This window comes from Hyperolius riggenbachi, chromosome 11, assembly GCF_040937935.1.
Source record: "Hyperolius riggenbachi isolate aHypRig1 chromosome 11, aHypRig1.pri, whole genome shotgun sequence".
Taxonomy (NCBI): domain Eukaryota; kingdom Metazoa; phylum Chordata; class Amphibia; order Anura; family Hyperoliidae; genus Hyperolius; species Hyperolius riggenbachi.
The window spans coordinates 213,264,997-213,286,761 of record NC_090656.1 but is presented as its reverse complement, the minus strand read 5'-3'; the positions used below and the strand labels follow the sequence as shown (position 1 = coordinate 213,286,761).

General features: G+C 45.1%; 1 protein-coding gene across 1 annotated transcript in view; it reads right to left on the bottom strand.

Moving 5' to 3' along the window:
• Positions 1-16,181, bottom strand: part of LOC137538677 (alpha-1,3-mannosyl-glycoprotein 4-beta-N-acetylglucosaminyltransferase C-like) — a 123,193-nt gene extending 107,012 nt beyond the window's left edge. Inside the window, exon 1 of the mRNA XM_068260963.1 lies at positions 16,107-16,181. The gene's annotated coding sequence lies outside the window, so the exon portion shown is untranslated. The remainder of the gene's footprint in view (positions 1-16,106) is intronic.
• Positions 16,182-21,765: the final 5,584 nt, after the last annotated feature.

The following is a 21,765-nucleotide window of genomic DNA, read 5'->3' as shown; positions in this document are numbered from 1 at the left end:
TGGCACACTCATATGAATCCTTATGTAATATAATTTACAGTTTTTGCTGTAGAAGGTATTGATATTCTGAAGTACTCCTTGCGTATTTTTCGTAAGTTTCAAGCTTTGGTTGGGGATGATGGATCATGTATCTCTCCTAGTGCCCCCATACGGAGCAACCCTAAATTGCCTGAATTTGTATCTCTTACTGAACCCGGTTTTTGGATTGGATATGGAGATAAATATACCAATCATTTGTTTATCAATAATACATTTAAAACCTGGTCTCAATTGGTCTCTGAATTTGGTATTCCTACACGTTTCCGGTTTAGATATTTTCAGTTGCGCCATGCGGCCTCTGCACAATTTGGTAGCCTCACTGTGTCCTTGTCCCCAAGTACAGTAGAAAAGTGGCTTCTAGATAATAACTCTGAGCTCATATCTAGATGTCACCTGAATTTAATTCAGCACAACTATGAGCACAGGTTGACTAAAGTCAGAGTCAGATGGACACATTGGGGAGAGGATATTACTAACTTAGAATGGATGGATTTCGAGGAGTCTTACATAAAGACCGTGATTAGTTCCCGTGATAAGCTAATTCAGATTCAATGGTTCCATCAAATCTATTTTACGCCTCAAAAAATATCTACATTTTCTAAGGGTACCAGTGACGCTTGTTGGAGGTGTGGATTTAGCCCGGGTTCCTTTAAACATATGACATGGGACAGCCCTTTGATTCAAATGTTCTGGGATAAAGTTTTAAAAGTCTTAAAGAGAACCCGAGGTGGGATTTAATTATGTTACTGGGGCACAGAGGCTGGTTGTGCACACTAAGACCAGCCTCCATTGCCCATGGTGTGCCTCCAAGACCCCCTGCGCGCCACTATACCCCCCGTAGTGCTAGCGACATGAAGCGTGTCACCAGCACAATGTTTACCTATGCGCTGTATGTCAGCGCCGCTCCCCCGCCTCCTTCCGCATCGGTGCTACCCGCCCATGTCCCTTCCCTCCCGCTGATAGGAGTGCGGGGGCTATAGCGGCGCGCAGGGGGGTCCTGGAGGCACACCATGGGGCAACGGAGGCTGGTCTTAGTGTGCACAACCAGCCTCTGTGCCCCAGTAACATAATTAAATCCCACCTCGGGTTCTCTTTAAATGACAATCTTGGTCTCTATGTGGTCTCCTCATATAAAACATGTTTGCTGGGTTTGTTAGATGATCTACCTTTTGGCAGTAGTAAAAAAAATCCTGCTAAGGCAATTGTTGTTTTATGCTAAAAAAGCTGTTGCATTGGAATCGAGGAGGACTTCTGCACCTTCTCTAACTGTATGGTTAAGACTTGTTCATTCATCTCTTCCTCTGTATCAGTTGACCTGGCTAGCGAGAGGAGCTAATTCTAAATTTTCAAGGGTTTGGGATCCATTGATACAGAATTTTGAATCAGCCATTGATAATCTGGACATAACTCCAAATATTATTGATTCTCTTTTGGTCTCCCTTTTCACCTGTATGGGAATGTGCCCTTATTTTTATTTTTATAATTGATAACCAAATATCCTGCTCGCTAGAATGTTTTGTATTCTTTAATTGCTGAAATGTTCTTGCATAATCATTGCTCTATCTTGATATGTATGCATCCAATTGTATTCACTTTTGAATTTGTAATCTACACTGTCAGTTGATCACAAGTTATCTTGTCTGTTGTTTGTTTTTGTTGTATTGTATCTAATCTATAGTCCTAATCCTAAATAGTCCATTCCTGGAATCCCTTTGGTTTGGAACCCACTAGAGCCCTTTTATGCTGGGGATACACGGTAGTTTTTTTTTTTTTTTTATCAATCGAGCCGCTGATGGCTCGATTGATAATTTCCGACGTGTCCGATACCCCGCCGGATCGATTCCGCTCTAGATACCGGCGGGCAGGACAAAAGAAGAAACGAGCGCAAGATAAGAAGCCGCCCGCGGGGACGAGCGGGAATCGATCTGGGCACCCACGGGGACGCGCCAAAATCTATCGAGCGGCTCGATACATGGTACAAAACGTACCGTGTATCCCCAGCATTAGGCCTCTATTCACATCAATTAGCACATTAGATGGCTGTGCTATCTGAATGCAACATGTACAATCGCACACCATCTGCGCTGCTATGCGCAACGCTGTCAGCGCTGCGATTCTTGAAAATTGCATGCAGCAGTGCGATTGCGCCATCCCATATGATGGGAATGGTAGAAGGGCTGTCTATTCCCTTCTACGATTTTTGCGTGTCGCACACTATACACGCTGCCAAAAATGTGCACGGCAGCAGCATGTATAATCTGAACGAGGCCTTATGCTTTCTAGGAATTGCCAGTGATTTCAAAAGCGCTTAACTGCTAAAAATAAATAGCCATGATCCCACAGGAGCGATTGTGATCTGTCAAAATCGCAATCATCCTGCATGCCTTTTCAAAGCGAATTTATAAGGTGAATGCATGGTCCAAAATCTCCTTCCCTGAAATTGCTCTGGAGATCGCTCAGCTTTTAGGCTGGTTTCACAGTGGGACGTTACAGGCGCACGTTAGAGCAGCCTGTAATGCACCCCCACCGCACAGCAATGAAAAATCAATTGGCTGTTCACAGTGCTCACGTTGCGTTACACAGTAACGCTTCACGTCAAGACAACATACTGCATGCAGTACTTTATACGCGGCTAAGCCGCGTTAGACTGTTTGCACATGCTTAGTATGGGTGGTCTTTTTTTTATTTTAGGGGCGGAGAGGAGGGGGGGAGAGGCCGCTACGTAGCCAGGCACATGGCTACTTATTATTCACTGCACTTGCAGTGTTTACTCTTTGGAGCGGCCACTGATTGGCTGGCGGGACCACGTGATGCGGAGAGCTCCGCTCACGTGGTCTCCGCAGCGCCTCCGACAGAGCAGGCGCACCAACAGCTGCTTGTAACGCGGCTCTTGGTAGCGTCCTGCTCCAACACCACCAGGCGTTGCGTTAGGGGCACGTTATGTGCCCTATAACGTCCCCTAAACGCAACGTCCTGGTGTGTAAGTAGCCTTAAAGCGGAATATAACCCTGCATTTCCACCTTGCTCTAAAACATTATTTACAGTATATTATATGCAACCAGCATTTTTTTTTTACTAGACCAGCATTGGAAGGGTTACACAGGGCTTTAAAGTTCCTGGAGATTTCTGCAGACGCATCCGAAGCTGACATAGATACATTTTGTTTACATAAATGTATCTAAGTGTTGAATGTGACTCACTCTCTCTGACTGAGAAGGAGCTGGAGGACAGCCAAAGAGTGTGTAACATTTCTCAATAGATACATTTAACTAAATAGAATGTAACAATCTGAACTTCTGCATATCTCTCCACGGAACTTTAAACCTCTGTGTTTAACCCTTCCAATGCTGGTCTAGTAAAAAAAAATGCTTTTTGCATATAATATGCTGTAAATAATGTTTTAGAGCAAAGTTGAAATGCAGGGTTATATTCCGCTTTAAGTGTTAAAATCATATAAATAATGATATTTGTCTGCCTGTCCTGCTGATCTTCTACCAGTAATACTTTTAGCCATAGACCCTGAACAAGCATGCAGATCAGGGGCGCCGCCAGGCACCAAGCAGACCAAGCGGCTGCTTGGGGCCTCATGTTTTTAGGGGCCTCGGAGTCTCCGTGACGTCGTTATGACGTCACACCGTCACTGTCCTGCCGCAGCGGCTTCTTGGTACGGGCTCAGGGGGCGGGCAGACTCCGGCGAGGGGAAGGCTCTGTCCCTGCCCACCCACCAATAGAGCGGCTGCTTGGCCGCTTTAGTTCCGCCCCCGCCCACTGCTCTGCCCACCCTCCCTGAAGCCGGGTGTATGCGCCGCATACTTCCGGTTCTGCGTTCCACATGGACTGCAGGAACCGGAAGTACAAATGGTGCATGACTCCCGGCAAAGCCACCAATCTCCTTGCCCGCCTGTCTGCCTTCTACCCCTGCTCCCTGCCCGCTCGCTATCTATGGGGGCACCTACTTATGCCTAGCTATCTACCTATGGGGGCACCTAGCTACCTTTAGGGGCACCTAGCTATGCCTAGCTACCTATGGGGCACCTACCTACGCCTAGCTACCTATAGTGGCACCTAGCTACCTATACTGGGACTCCTACCTACCTATGGAGCACCTACCTACGCCTAGCTACCTACAGGGGGCACCTACCTATGACTAGCTACCTATGGGGCACCTACCTACCTATGGGGGAACCTACCTACACCTAGCTACCTATGGGGCACCTCCCTACGCCTAGCTACCTACAGGGGGCACCTACCGACGCCTAGCTACCTATGGGGCACCTACCTACACCTAGCTGCCTATGGAGCACCTACCTATGGGGCACCTACCTACCTATGGGGGAACCTACCTATGCCTAGCTACCTATAGGGGCACCTAGCTACACCTAGCTACCTATAGGGGCACCTAGCTACCTATGGGGGCACCTACCTATGCCTAGCTACCTACAGGGGGCACCTACCTACGCCTAGCTACCTATGGGGCACCTACCTACGCCTAGCTACCTATAGGGGCACCTACCTACACCTAGCTACTTACGGGGGTGCCTATTTACGCCTAGCTACCTTTACTGGGACACCTACCTATTACACTCCTCCCCACTTAGTGTCTGTCACCCTCCTCCACACCCCATTAGTATCACCCACCTCCCAACCCAGTCAGTGTCACCCTCTCCCCACCCAGTGTTATCCTCCTCCCCACCTAGTGTCATCCTCCTCCCCAACTAGTGTCATCCTCCTCCCCTTCCAGGCAATGTCACCCTCCTTCCGCCCAGTGTCGCCCTCTCAGCCGCATCCAGTTTCACTATCCCACCCTACTCAGCAGCTCCATCCCGCCAGCACCCAGTGGGCCAGAACATTTAATTAAATTATGTCTAAGGTAACATTTGCTGCATTTTTATATGTGTATTTTTCATGTGTGGGTGGATAATGCTTACTGAATTTTAACGTGTGGGAGGTAATATTTTCCTAATTTCCGATTTGATGCATTTCATATGTCAAAAGTAACGTTTGCTGTATTCCATGTGTTAGGGAAATCATTTGCTGCATTCATTTGTCGGAAGTTGGGGTTGTTGCATATCATGTTTCAGATGTAATGGTTCTTGCATTTCATGCATTGGAGGTAATAGTTGTTGCTTATTATGTGTCGGAAGTAAGGTTTTTGCATACCATGTGTGAGAAGTAGGGGTTGTTGCCAGGGCTATGGAGTCGGAGTCGAGGAGTCGGGGCAATTTTGGGCACCTGGAGTTGGAGTCGTTGATTTCATAAACTGAGGAGTCGGAGTCAGGAGTCGGATGATTTTTGTACAAAATCCACAGCCCTGTTAAGTATTAGACTAAGGAGTCGGAGTCAGAGCCATTTTGGGTACCCGGAGTCGGAGTTGGAGTCGGGAGTCGTGGTTTCATAAACTGAGGAGTCTGAATCGGAAGATTTTTGTACCGACTCCACAGCCCTGGTTGTTGCATATCATGTGTCAGAGGTAATGGTTCTTGCATTTGATGTGTCAGAGGTAACGGTTGTTGCAGTTTATATGTCAGAGGTAATGGTTGCTGCATTTATTACTTGATGGTCATAGTTGGCTACATTTGCTGCTTTGGGATCATTGTTGCAGCATTTGACATTCTTTTGTCATCTCATGATTACTAAATGGTATGCTAATAAATAGCAGTTTCTGCTGATTTATCATCTGCGCATCCATGATGCAAATCTTCTTTCTCACCACATCATGGCAGAAACACTGCTTCCTTATAGTTTGTGGCATGTCTAATTACTCTTAGGCTCCCTGCACACTGCATGTGATTCCGATTTTTAATCGTTACTGCATGCTGTTTTTTCTGCGTTATTCTGTTGCTAGCATTCAGGGAAAATTGGAATCGCAAATCGGATTTGCAGTGTGCAGGGAGCCTTATGCTGGGTACACACTATGAGATTTTCTGGTCGATTTACTGTCAGATGGATTATTTCCAACATGTCCGATTTGCTTTTCGATTGTTTTCCAAGCATTTTCCGATCGATTTCCGTGCACTTTAATATGAAATCGATCGGAAAGCAAATCGAACATGTTGGAAATAATCCATCTGACAGTAAATCGACCAGAAAATCTCAGTGTGTACCCATCATTAGAGTAACTTTGCCTAACTGTTGTGGGAGGAAACTCTGGCCTGCCGCCTCACTGTTATGCGTTACCTATGTTAGCCCCGCTCACATGATGTCATGACCATGCCCATTTTTTTGCAGCGGCGCGCTACGCGCGCCGCACTGACGTGCCTTAGCACCTATACTGTTGGCTGCGATCATGCTTGGGGCTGGTGTACCGGGCTGGCTGTGTGCTCTGTTGTGCATGCTTGGCCGTGTTTGCTCCTGCATATCACAGCGTTCTGTGCTAGTGCATTACTACCGCCGTGACCTCTTGTGCAGCACTTTACAAAGTACATAGCCATGTCACTGACTGCTCTCAGAGGAGCTCCCCATTTAATCCCTACCATAGTCTAATGTCCTACTTATGTATTTTTTGTTTATGTATTTTTTTTTCTTTTTTGGGGGGGGGGGGGGGGGGGTAAAGTCTACCGCTTTCTACATTGAAATGTTTGTTTTGTTTTTTTGGTCCATATTGACATGTAAGCATCATGCAGTTGGCTCCACTCACATGTCATGGCCACACCCTGGCTCCACCCACATGTCATGTCACGCCCACTTTCCCGCGCAATGAACACACCCCTTTTTTCGGCGCGGCGCGCTTCGCGCGCCGCAGGTTGTAGGCCTCGGCCTGCAGTCCGCTTGGGGCCACAAAAACCTTAGCTGCACCCCTGATGCAGATCAGAGGTTTCTGACTGAAGTCCGACTTAATCTAGTCAGACTTCAGTTGCAAGATGCATGCTTGTTTCATGTGTGTCATCCAGATACTAGTAAAGAGATCAGAATCACTGCCGGGCAACTAGTATGTTTTTAAAGGAAATACATATGGCATATAGCATATGGGTTCGAATCTCGGCTCTGCCTGTTCAGTAAGCCAGCACCTATTCAATAGGAGACCTTGGGCAAGTTTCCCTAACACTGCTACTGCCTATAGAGGGTGCCCTAGTGGCTGCAGCTCTGGCGCTTTGAGTTCACCAGGAGAAAAACGTGATATATATAAATGTTTTTTTCTTTCTTTTTTTTTTTTTTTATCACGACCAATCGAAAAATACAAACCTATTAGAAGTACATTTCACCCAAATTAAAATGAGCTGTAATGACTTTTCTCCTATATTTCTGTCTCTTACAGTAGGTAATACATATCTGAGAAATCTGGCAAGTTTTGGAATAGTCTGTCTCCTCCTGGGGGACCCTTAGTATTTCCTTTATTCTTTACAAAAGCTTTTGTGTAAAGGATCTATTCCAGGCATGGGCAAACTTGGCCCTCCAGCTGTTAAGGAACTACAAGTCCCACAATACAGTGCAGGAGTCTGACAGCCACAGTCATGACTCATAAAGGCAAATGCATTGTGGGACTTGTAGTTCCGTAACAGCTGGAGGGCCGAGTTTGCCCATGCCTGATCTATTCTATACAAAGATGCTGATAAACTACTGTATTTTGGCAGTTGGACTGAGCAACTGCAATTTAGTAAGTGCTTTTGAAAGTAAAGAAATCCCTGAGAATCCTCCATGAGGAGATGGACTGGTCCAAAACCTGTTCGATTTTTTTCTGATTTTTACTACCCACTGTAAGTTGCAGCAAAATAAGGGGAGTTTAATTTATAGCTCTGGGTCAAATGTACATCTAATATGTAGGCATTCAAATGTATTGTAAATTTTACAATGTTTCGCAATAGTGGCCCTTTAACCCTTTCCACTCGTATGTCCCGCATAGCGGGACATCCCTGCAGCAGCGGTTTTCAGCGCATCGGGAACGCCGCAAACCGCCGATCACTATGCGATCTTTTGTGGGCATGTATTACTACATGCCCACACTGTCCGTGCCCCCCAGCCCCATACCTTGTGGCCCCCATCAGCCCCTGAAGGAAGTGACAATTAGATTTAAATGTCACTTCCATTTCTTTCATGTGTTTTTTTTTTGTTTGTTTTTTTTTATTATAAAAAATAGCTTCTGATTCATTTTTGCAGATTCCATTCTGCAAAAAAAAATAATAATTGCAGATTAAATTTTATTTTTATTGCAGATTGCCTGCAAAGTTGTTAAAGAGACTCCGTAACAAAAATTGCATCCTGTTTTTTATCATCCTACATGTTCCAAAAGCTATTCTAATGTGTTCTGGCTAACTGCAGCACTTTCTACTATGACAGTCTCTGTAATAAATCAATGTATCTTTCCCCTGTCAGACTTGTCGGCCTGTGTCTGGAAGGCTGCCAAGTTCTTCAGTGTTGTGGTTCTGCTATGAACTCACCCTTTCTGGCCCCTCTATGCACACTGCCTGTGTGTTATTTAGATAAGAGAGAAGCTGCTCTAATCAGCTGGATAAATCGTCCTCTGAGCTGGCTGGGCTTTCACATACTGAGGAATTACAGACAAGGGCAAAGCTGTTTGCAGGAAGAAAAGAGTAGCCTGAAACTTCAGTGCATGGGGGAAAGAAACACACAAATGATCTCTTGAGATTCAAAAGCAATGCTGTATACAGCCTGCTTATGTATGGATGTATTTTCTATGTGTGGACATACTGTACATCAACCTTCTTCCTGTTTTGGTGGCCATTTTGTTTGTTTACAAACAAACTTTTTTAAAACTGTTTTTAACCACTTTTAATGCGGCGAGGAGTGGCGAAATTGTGACAGAGGGTAGAAGGAGATGTCCCCTAACGCACTGGTATGTTTACTTTTGAGCGATTTTAACAATACAGATTCTCTTTAATAGAATGAATGGCATCCTATGGGATGGACTGGGGGAGGGTGTAAATAGTAGCCAGTATTTTATTGCCAATCTGCCCAATCAAAATACAAACGATTGCATTGTGTGTAGGGACAGTAAGACCCTGGGTGGCGTCATAAAAGCACCTATTATTGCGAAACTTGCTCACGCAAGCCCGGATTACACCCAGGAAACTGTTTTTCAATTTACTATACCTTGGCTTTCTCCTCTGCTACCAGCCAATAGAAGATGCCAAACTGTCCAAATAAGGTATCAAATTAAACGTTACAATGTGTTCTTTAAAATAAGATATACCATGTTACGAGGACGCATGCGCGGCTCCGCCAAGATGGCCGCTTAGGCACTGAGCTCCGGCCCCTCTCCGCTCGCTTACCGCCGCACAAAGCTTCTTCTCCGCACCTGGAACGCGGCTCTGGACTGAGACCCCCCCCTGAACACACAGGCGACCCGATGGCTGCTAAAATTACCCCCAAAACATCTGCGCAAACCGGCGCAATGGAGCGTTTCCTCCGCACTCCGGAAAACCAAGATGGCGCCGGCCTCACTACACACCCTGACGCAGCTCCAGCCCAGCAAGTCTCTCTGACTCCACCATCCGCTCCCCTGACAGCAGAACTGTTGGAAGCCACCTTAGAGCGCCACTATCGCTCTCTTCATGATTCTCTACAACAGGTAATCATTTCTGCAGTCACTGATCTGAAAACTGACATAAACAGCTTAGGGGAGCGCACCAATACATTAGAGGAGAAAATAAACACCCTATCCATACAACAAAAAGACCTAGAGGAGGAACAGAAATTAATGCAATCAGACATTAGATACTTAAGATCCGCACAAGAGGACCAGGAGAATCGTGACAGACGACAAAATCTAAGAATTAAAGGTATCTCTATGTCGGTGACCCCCGACAGATTAACCCCCCATCTGACTGAACTTTTCAAATCACTATCCCCAGACACTGCAGATGAGCTCTGGAGAATGGACCGGGCCCACCGTTCGCTAGGTGAAAGACAAACAACAGCACAGAGGCCCAAGGATGTGATTATCCGCATGCATTACTATGAAGCAAAAGAGGCTCTTTTGAAAGCTTCACGTAACTCCTCACCTATCTCCTTTAAAGGGGACGACCTCACCATCTATAATGATCTGTCTCTTATCACCCTGGCGAAACGCAGGGTTCTCAAACCTGTCACACAACTTCTTCTGGATGCCAAAATAACTTACAGATGGGGATTCCCCTTTCGCTTAATAGTGAACCGCAATGGATCTATCTTTGCGCTCACGGATATTGACAATGCCCCTATGTTTTTGAAACAAATGGGCCTCCGCCTCCCTACAAGTATCAGCAACACTCACCCTCGCTCTCCCTCTGAAACCTCTCCCCCCAGAAAGCTGCGTCATATCTCTCACTCATCACATATGCCCATACGTAGCCTTACCTACCCAACCTCGCCTGAAAGAATGGACTCTCAAGTCTCCTAAGCAATGTCTCTCTACATTACAAATGATCACTCCCTGAAAACATAGACTTCGAGGCTCATCAACACCGGGTCCCAGCCCCCTAGACTCTCTACGTATGAGGGGCACCCAGTCTCGGATCCTGTACCGACCTTCTTGGACTGCTCACATGATCCTCCGGAGAGCTGTCATAGAGGACCCCTGGACTCGGGAGGCTCCAGGAACCCTCAACCAGCTCTCACTGGCACAACTATTTTTAGTTGTCACTCCATGTGACCACGTTCTTTTCAGTGGTCTGTTCTACCTCCCGCTGCTGCTTTCTTTCACCACCTATGGTCATGTCTTTGTTTTACTCACATGGCTCTTTACTTTGCTTTCTATGTTATCTGATGTTTATGTTCCACACCAACTGATTGATGTTTTCTATGCAATCTCTGTTGATTTTAGAGATAATGGTTAAGTTGTATACGTTAAATTGCAAGGGTTTAAACATACCCCAAAAGAGAAGCTCCTTACTCAGGGACCTACGGAGATTCACTATAGACATCGCTTTCCTACAGGAGACGCATCTCTCTATACAGGACTCCATACGTCTCTACTCTAAAACATACCCAGATGTATTCCTAGCCTCAGGACCTAAGAAAAAAGCAGGAGTAGCAATCTTATATAAAAAAGGACTCCCCCTTCAAATAACTAAAACTATCAAAGATCCTGCAGGTCACTACCTGATTTTACTAGGTTCTCTAGCTGGTAAACCAATAACCCTAGCCAATGTGTATGTCCCAAATACTAACCAAATCCCCTTCCTAACAAAATTCCTAGCTAAACTGCAGAAAGTGGTTAGTGGTACTCTTTTATTAGGAGGCGACTTTAATTTAGCTTTCTCCTCCACAACCGACAGGTCTGTATCTGTAGAGTCACACTCCTTTCCCTCACACGATCGCCTCTCCAGAAAATTTAGGGCCTTGACCCGTCAATATGGCCTCCTTGATCTCTGGAGAATCTCTAATCCTACTGCCAGAGATTACACCTTTTTCTCCCCCCCTCATGCAACACACTCCCGCATAGACTACTTCTTCTCCAAATTACCTACCATATCAACCCTACTAACAGCAGATATTCACCCTACGGCCTGGTCAGATCATCATGCTGTCCTAATAGAGTTAGATTGGTTGCATACACCCCATAAACCTATCCACTGGAGACTAAACGAGTCTCTTTTCAGAGACAAAACATTTCTATCCAATATGACAGACGAAATTCAATCCTTTTTTGCTACTAATGCTCCATCAGCCTCCTCGTTGGGACTGTGCTGGGAGGCTCACAAAGCTTTTGTTCGTGGCCTGTTCATCGCCGAGGGCTCCAGACGTAAGCGAATCTCCTCGCAAAAATTAATTGTACTCACTGAGGCCCTTGGAGATGCATGCACCTCCTACAAACAACTGCCTACCCAGGAATCATTCTCTAACATTCAGAAACTAAAATTGGATATTAGATCTCTCCAAACTTCCCAATTAGAAAAAAGCCTGAAATGGTCACGACAGCTATTTTTTGAAAGGGGTAATAAACCGCACACCATCCTAGCCCGCAAACTAAACCCTAGGGGATCTTCTCAGGCGGTCCATGCTATGAAGGACAATGAAGGTACTACCCACTATAACCCATCTAAGATTGCACAACTATTCAACTCCTATTATGAACAGCTTTATAATCTCCCGGATCCCTCCCTTGACCCACTATACTCAAATAAAGTAGCTTCCTTCCTAGAACAGCTTAAGCTTCCCAAATTATCCGAAGAAGAACTTACTACTCTTAATGCACCAATTACGAACACTGAAATATTAGAAACCCTTAAATCACTCCCCTCCTCTAAATCCCCTGGCCCAGATGGACTCCCCTACTCTTACTATAAAAACTTCCAAGGGGTACTCTCATCCTATCTAACCTCTTTAGCAAACAAAATCATGGGAGGTGAAACCCCCCCCACTCGTTTTTGAAATCTCTCTTAACAGTTATCCCCAAGGAAGGAAAAGACCCTCAGCTCCCACAAAGCTATCGACCCATATCTCTCCTAAACTCGGACCTCAAAATCATTACTAAAACTCTAGCCAACCGCTTAAATCCTATATTACCCAGGCTTATCAACAATGATCAGGTGGGCTTTATCCTTAATAGGCAGGCAGGAGATAATACTCGTCGAGCAATAGACCTTATCTCCCTCATGTCTCGTGCGGGCAGGCCTTCTCTGCTTCTCAGTTTGGACGCGGAGAAGGCTTTTGATCGCCTAGCATGGCCCTTCCTCTTCCACGTCCTCCAACACCAAGGCTTTAATGGACCCTTCCTGACCATACTCCAATTCCTCTACTCGTCTCCCTCAGCTTGCGTAAAACTCCCTATGGCCTCTCCTATTCCCTTCCAGATCCATAATGGTACCAGGCAGGGATGCCCCCTTTCTCCCCTACTTTTCGCTCTTAGTATTGAACCCCTTGCCAGTGCCATAAGATTAAACGACAATATCTCGGGTGTCCAACTCGACAAACACGAATTCAAAATCTCTCTATTTGCGGACGATATTTTACTCACTATCACGAACCCCCTCATATCCCTACCTGCTCTGCATAATACCCTAGACACCTATGAATCCTTATCAGGATTTCGTCTGAACCAAGACAAAACTGAAGCTATGCCCATTAAAATTCCAACCGAACTCCTCACTTCCTTAAAACATAATTTTCCCTACAAATGGCAAACCCACTCCTTGAAATACCTAGGCATCCACCTTACACCCACTTACTCTACTCTTTATAAATATAATTTCCCTACTCTAATACAACAAATCCTACAGGACCTTCATAAGTGGACCGCCTACAAGATCTCCTGGATAGGTAGAATATATACTCTAAAAATGAATATACTTCCCAGATTGCTTTACCTTTTTGAAACCCTTCCAATATTGGTTCCCTCCTCTCAGCTGTCCAAACTCCAATCTGCCTTCTCCAAATTTGTTTGGAACCACAAACGACCGAGACTCCGAGCTTCAGTTCTCCTATCCCCCAGAGAACAGGGAGGATTAGGACTACCCCATCTCAGATACTATTACCAAGCAGCTCACCTGCGTCAGCTGAGAGAATGGTCCAAACTCACAGTATATACCAAATGGGGCCTCATTGAGGCAGTCAGTACTCTCCCCACCACCCTAGCCTCTCTGATATGGACAGACTCCCCTCCTAAACTACCCTCAACCCAACACCTACCTACCATAAACTTCACCCTCCAAATTTGGCGATCAACATCTGCCACAGCTGGCTTAAAATCTTCCCCCTCCCCTCTAATGCCAATCCTAGGCAATCCGGCTTTTCGCCCTGGACTATCCAAAGGTTTTATGAATAGATGGCTTGGCCTAAAACTTTTTAATCTACTTGACTGGAAGAACCCACTCACGGGGTCGATTCTGCCTAGTTCTACCCTAGAAGATAGAATTCCCCCTACCCCTATACACACTTTGGAGCATATCCAAATACGACATTTCCTCCAATCTACATTACGGGATTCACCCTCCATACCATCTTTAACTCCCTTTGAACATATATGCGATTCACAGGGATACCAAAAAGGTTTGATTTCGCAGATTTATCACCTGCTACATACTAAATCGGGTCTTTCCACCCCAGATCATCCATATATGTCCAAATGGGCCTCAGCTCTTTCTCAGCCAATTCAAATAGAGGACTGGGAGGAGATCTGGGAGAATGCCAAACACTCTTCAATGTGTATACAAATACGAGAGAATATCTATAAAATTTTATTCAGATGGTATCTCACTCCTGACAGATTATCGAAAATCTTCCCAGATTCCTCCCATCTCTGCTGGAGGGGCTGCAATCAAAAAGGAACTCTAGAACATATTTTTTGGTCCTGTCCCTTGATCTCCCCACTATGGACCGAGGTTCAGCACCTCATCCTAACAAAAACAGGCGTACTAGTGCCCCTAGACCCTCTCTACATGATCCTGGGTAAACCCCCCCCCTGACACTCCAAGACATACCATACGTCTGATCACCCACATTCTAACAGCAACACGCCTGGCAATAGCCACTTACTGGAAAAACATTGCCCCCCCAACACTAACAGATGTCAACCTTAAGATAGAATGGACTAGGGAAATGGAGCAAATGACTGCATCTTTAAGAGGCACCGAATCGCACTTTCACAAGGTTTGGAACCCCTGGAACCTACTTTCCCCTGACCTCATGCCTCCCTAATATCCATTGGGAATTTTAGTTCATCACTCAACCCAACCTCTCTCAACCTCATGGAGGACTCCTGACTCGCCCTATACTAGGCCTCTCATCCCATCATCTCCTACTCCTTAAACCCTTGCACTCACCCTCTTCAATCTCCACTCCGCATGTAGGCCACTAGAACTCTTTCCACGCTCAACACTCATAGGCCTACACTGATATAGCCATCAATCACTGGTGTAACACGTTTTAGTTTATTTGTATTGATTCTTTGGTTAACAGAATCTGCATGTTCTTGATCGTAGACTATAACTACCTAGCTTTTAATGTTATATACTTGTCACCACATAAGCTGGACAGGATCGTCCTGGTACCTCGACTCCGGTCAAGATATCCACACTCTTTAATCCTACTCAAATAGACTCTTGAATTATATGGAGTCCTCTCCCTCCCAATAACTGATTACTTTATGTCTATAATCGAACCAGTGATAATCTATGCTTATGATCTTGTCTACTACTGAAACTTATACTAGCTGTTCGGTGTTGAGTAATGTTCAATCTTTGTATGTTTAAAAACTTTTCAATAAACAAAAGTATAACAAAAAAAAAGATATACCATGTTACGGTGTTATGTTCCATCTTAAAATGAGAGAGAGAGAAGAGCGCATTTGTTTAAAAAAAACAAAAAAAAACCTCGGAGCAGAAACGACTTCCTTTAGGAAAGAACTCCCAGTGGAAAGGGTTAAAGGGTACCTGTAGCCACCTAAATAAAAGAGGACATTCTCACCTAAGAGAAAAGACTCTGGATCTTACAGTTTTCCATCCTGTCTAAATCGATTCTTTTAACCAGCCAGGGCAGAAGATTTGCATCAATCAAGGGTGTGGCAGAAGTGGTGGTCAATCGACAGTCCACAGCAGTGCACAGCTTCGAACAGTGCAATGCTGTTGTTAGATCAATTTTCATTACTTTTGATTCGATCAAAGTGATCAAATCTGCCGAGAATCAAACAGGAAAAAAGTGTATGGCTACCTCTAGACTTAAAAAATGCTTCAGAATTGTAGATCGGAGAATTAACACATACGCTTGTTTACACAACTTCCTAAAACCATTCATAATATGTTCTACTGTTAAGTGTGAAAAAAAAATCATACTGTCAAAATGATTTCCAAGCAGCTCAGTGCAAAGTTTCTTAATGACAAAGTGTTCTGTACAGAATAGAAAAATAACTCGGACCCACAAATACCAGGAGGTTTAACTGGAAAATCACATGAAATTGCCCAATAGAGACTGTTAGCCGTAGCTGGTATATGTTTCCCTTTTGAAAGGAATGCAGGACAGGGTAAGGCTGTGAAGGTGCTGTAGTAGTTGTGCCAGTGGAAAGAGAGGCACACAAGCTGTAGATAAAGCAGGGAGATTAATGAAAAAGCAGTCTGGCCACAGGTTAATCTCTTGTTCATGTTTTGTGTTCAGTCTCACAGCTTACAGTAACAGTGAAAGCAGAAATTACTTACCGCTTTGTGTGGTTTGTATTGTAGCAGTATGTTGAGCCTGGAGGTAAGGAACACTGACTTGCTGTGAAGTAACTGTAATTATGTGCTGCAATTGTGTGTTAGTGCGTTTGCCACTCCCACATGAAATATTAATTCAGAGTTCCTGTTTATGATAAAAGTTGTCACTAACCACAAGCAGAGCTTAACAGATGATGATGTTTGCATCATAGGTGCACAAGATTTTGTTTAAAAAGCAGCCATGCGAGATTGCAACGGATGGATTTGTGACGTAGAGACTGCAAGGCTTACAATCTAGAGGGAGAGGTAGGGACACAAGAGTTAGGGGACCAGAGTTCAGCTGTGGGTTTAGAGCAATTGTGAGACGTGCGTGGTAATCATAAGTGGAAGAATAGAGTTTTAGGGTTGAGGCCCATGTCTTTTGAATTCTTTTTAGTCACAAATGGAATCAAAGCAAATACAATTTTCGCATATTCTGTAGCAAAATAAGGCTTGTAAAATGAAAACAAAGTGATACAGTATGTAAGAAAAAAAACGTATATTTTTCCCTTAGGAGCTTGGCTTTTTTTAAATATGTATGCCATAAGGGTATATTACTATTATTTTTTGTAAATAAGGTCTTATCAATAGTGTACAATGAGAAAGCAAAAAATGAAAAACAGCAAAAAATGAAAAACAGCAAAAAAAGTCACCTTTATTTCCAAATACATACAATGTACTGTATTGTCACCATACATTGTGCTAGGAACATAATCTAAACGTTATAACCCGGATGGATAAGCAAATAAAATATGTGAGTTTAACTTATACTTAGTACTGTTTATTGTCAAGCTACAATAGATGTAAATGGAGAAATAGTGTGGGTTTTTTTTTCTCTCTCTGAACCCCCGCCCCCATCCCCCCATGTTTTTCCTTTTAAAATACATTAAAAATAAGGTAATTACTTAACTAAATTATCACATACTAAAAGCCTAATTTGTCCTGAAAAAAAAATCTATGGATCATTTAGGTGTGATTAGTAGTAATAAAGTTATTGAATGGGAATGACTGGGAGCAGTGCTAACATGTAAAAATTGCTTTGGTCCTGAGAAGACTAAGAAGCCTATGATCATTCCTGTAACAAAAATTTCCAGCGTGCTCTGAGCTCTGTTCAGAACCCACAGATTAAAATGTGTGGGGTCATCTAGTGGTAAGAAATAAACATTTTACACTATATTTACATTTCATAAATTAAATACAAATAAATTACCCTCTTCTCCCCCCCTTCCCCCATAGTTACTGTAATAAAACACTAGTTAAAAATAAAAAAGTAACCGCATTTTAAAAAATGAGAGAGGGTGAGAGAGAGAGAGAGATACATACATATATGGCTGAAATTGTTGGCACCCCAGTATTGCAGTGACGCATGTTTTGCTATACACATGTTTATTCCCTTTGTGCAGGGGCGTTCCTAGGGTCCTTGGAGATCGGGGGCACCTGTGGGCACTAGATGGGGGTAAATGCGCAGTGGCAAAATGGGAGTGGCCATGTGGTGAGTGGGTGTGGCCATGGGTGGGTCCAAATGTACATGAACTTAGCAGCGGTGTAAGCTACAGATAACGGGCCTGCCCATCAAAATATTGAATGGAGCCCCCTGTCCTTTATTTAGATAAGATTTACAATCAGTATAGGCATAGATCAAAGATGTATACGCACATACAATTTTGATTGGTCAATCACTGACCAATTTTACCGCTGCCATGCAGTAAGTGGGCCAACAGACAATGAATTTGATAAACAAAGCTAAAATTGGCTAATCAAAATTGTATGTGTGTACCAGGCTTTACAGCTAATACTGTACATACTGAAAGTAGCAGGGATCAGCATACAATACAGCTGGTTTACAATCAGTAAAGGCACAGAGTAACACCTTACACTGTACACACTGGAGGTAAATCAGCACACAGTGCCGACACTAGAGAACAGCGTATAATGTACATACTGTAGGCAGCAGAATTCAGCACACTGCAGCTAGCGTGGCGAAAAATCTGAGGGTTATGTTGTGCAGCGCTTAGCGCGCCGTACCAAAAAATGGGTGGGCCATGAACCAGAATGTGGGTGTGGTAACGGGTGGAGACAAATTTACATGAACTTAGCAATGGTGGGACATTAGATTAGGACAGTGGTGGCGACTGGCGAACCTTTTGGAGGCCTAGTGCCCAAGCTGCAACTCAAAAGTCACTTATCTATCGCAAAGTGGCAACAGCAATTTAAACGAAATACCGTACACCCGTTTTAACTCATACATGAACATTATTAGTTTTATGTTCTGTTTTAAAAACCTAAAAAAGTAGGTTTAATGCTATTGTCTCATATGATGATGATTCAGCTTTTTCCATAGTCTCGCAGTTAGCAATCCCCCAACAAGACAAATTCAGCAATCATGTGGCCCCTATCCAGACAAATTTAGCAATCATGAGGCCCCAACAAGACAAATTCAGCAATCATGAGGCCCCCAACATGACAAATTCAGCAATCATGAGGCCCCCAACATGACAAATTCAGCAATCATGAGGCCCCCAACAATACAAATTCAGCAATCATGAGACCCCCAACATGACAAATTCATCAATCATGAGGACCCCAACAAATCATGAGGCCCCCAACAAGACAAATTCAGCTGTCATGAGGCCGCCATCAGAAATTTTGGGGCCCCTCACACATCATCATGCCTGCCCCCCCAACCCCCTGCATGCACCCCACCAAATGTACATGAACTTGGCAGTGGTGGGTCTGCCCAGCAAAAAGTTGACTATAGCCGCCTCCTCTACAAACACATAATGCCAGTATATACACGCCAGGAGCACTGCGCACTAGCGTGGTTCTCAATAGAATTGTATTGTTCAGTGTGCACATGCAGAACACTGGCGCACCGAAGGGGTGGATATTCCGGGTGTCTGGAACACCCCCCCGTGACCAGAAGGATATGTGTGCGGCGCTGCGGGGGCCTCGGTTGCTGCTGGCGGCGGGCGTAAGGCAGAGCTGCGGGGAGAGAAGACTTTACACTTACGGTGCCTGGATCCTGCGCGGCTTCCATGTACTTCCTGTCCCGGCGTCTGTCGCTATGGTAACAGTGCCCCATGTGATGACGTACCGCATGTCATCACAGGGGGAGCTCTTACCGATGCGACGCGCGCCAGGACAAGCAGAAGATAGAAGCTGCGTGCAGGATGAAGGCAGGTAAGTGGAAACTCCTCTCTCCCCGCTCCCGCCGCCCGCCTACCTATCTAACCTATACTGGGGCATATACCTATCTAACCTATACTGGGGAATATACCGATCAAACCTGTACTGGGGCATATACATATACCTATCTAAGCTATACTGAGGGGCATATACCTATCTAATCTATACTGGGGGGCATATACCTATCTAATCTATACTGGGGGGCATATACCTATCTAACCTATACTGGGGGGCATATACCTATCTAACCTATACTGGGGGGGCATATACCTATCTAACCTATACTGGGGCATATACCTATCTAAGCTATACTGAGGGGCATATACCTAGCTAATCTATACTGGGGCATATACCTATCTAATCTATACTGGGGGGCATTTACCTATCTAACCTATACTGGGCATATACCTATCTAACCTATACTGGGGGACATATACCTATCTAATCTATACTGGGGGGCATATACCTATCTAACCTATACTGGAGCCATATACCTATCTAACCTATACTGGAGCCATATACCTATCTAACCTATACTGGAGCCATATACCTATCTAACCTATACTGGGGGCAACTATATGGGCTACCTATACTCGGCTGGCTACCTATACTGTGGGCACCTATACCTGTCTCCACATTGGATCACATTTTACGCCCTCGCCCTGGGTGCAATTTAGCCTAGAAATTGCTAGTATTTGGCTCCACGCACATCATGTTTGGCCACGCCCACATGCCGCTTTCAGGATTCCCCCCCCCCCCCCCTGAAAATCCTGGATTTGCCCCTGCAGAACGCTTCTGGTGATGGGGGCACAATCAGGGAGGCCCACAGATGCCATGACAGGGCATGTCTAGTAGCTGCAACTAGAGCTCTCGTCGCAGCGCTTTCAGAGGGGGCTATTACACAAGCAAGTGGCCCGGGAACATTGAGGGACCTGACAGACAACAGGGAGCTGGAAGGAGCCCCAGGTAAGTAAAAGAATCCACTTTTTTGGTGCCAATGTATTGGTACTTTAATACAGATTATGTTTCTGTACACAATCTGTAGTACATAAAGTGCATAAACTGAATTGGCCAAAAAAGGTGAATTTTTATATACCTGGGGCTTCTTGCCACCTGTTATCCGTATACTCCCTTAGTGTTCATCTGGTCTGGTTCATTCTCCTGCAGTTAGCTCTGGTAAAGCTCCCAACTGAGCCAGTCAGGGACTACTGCACATGTGCAGCCTTGGCCATGTACCTCCTTGGTTGTGCTCTCGTTGCCAGCAGCATTCTGCGTCTTTGTAGTTTTAACTAACTGGCCACAGGAGTGTGACCAAGGAGGCGCATGGTCAGGGCCCCTGCATGTGCTATAGTACCAGACTACTGTAGCTGACATTGGTAGAACGGAGCGGCTCAGAAGAATACAGAGGGAGGCTTACAGGGGGTTGGAGGAAGCCCCAGGTAAGTGTATATGCTTGCATGTGTGTCGTCTCAGCAGGCACTAGTTAAGGGAAACCTAAAGCTACATACTCTACGGCAGATGGATCAGGGAACCCACAGCGACACCTTCCGACGAATGAGCGTTCCCTGATCCATCTTACCATGGGAACACTCAGTGGCACACAATGGGCCCGAACGAGAGTTGAAATACATTGCGCTAGAGTCGTCTGGTATCTTAAAGGATACCAGAGCTGAACTACAGTACTATACAAAAAAGGGGGGAAGCAGGCATATATTAAATGCCATCCTCATGCCCACCACTCCCCCTGTTCTCCTCTGTCCCCCTCCTTCGTATTGTAAATCCTCCGCTGCAGCTCAGTCCGCCGGAGTCGGGTGGTAGTGCACAGGCGCTCCTGGCCACATGCCTGCGCACTATCTCTCAACTCCAGCAACCTGTGCTGAGCTGCGGTGGGTTTACTATGCATAGGAGGAGGATGGAGGAGAAGCATGGGTGCGGTGGGCATGAGGAGGGCATATAATACATGCCTGCTCCCTCCATTTTTATATAGTAGTTCAGCTCTGGTATCCTTCAAAGATTTAATCCACTATGAGGGTCATAATCGCCTTGCATCACAAAACATGATTTGTTTAATCACACACGTGTACCCAAAATTCAGTGGTCCCTGAAAAAACATAGCGGGTACTTTCCTTTAGAGTTAATAGAAATGATGGAGAGAAGGACAAGTGGCGGGAGGTGAGATGCTTATCTAATTTATCTTATTTAATTATCGTATCTATTTAGCAGATTCTCCTGGCAGACCAGGCACAGATACTCGCAGACTGGGCAGTGAATGCAGGGAAACAAATCTAGGAGGAGAGACACTCAAAAGTAATGGTCCATACTCACGGGCTACAATTGTCGCCGCAACACGCGGCGCGCGCGTGTTGCGGCGACAGGTCGCCAGTGAGTATGCGCCGCTGCACCGGCGCGCACCCCGAACTGTCGCTCGTCGCTGATG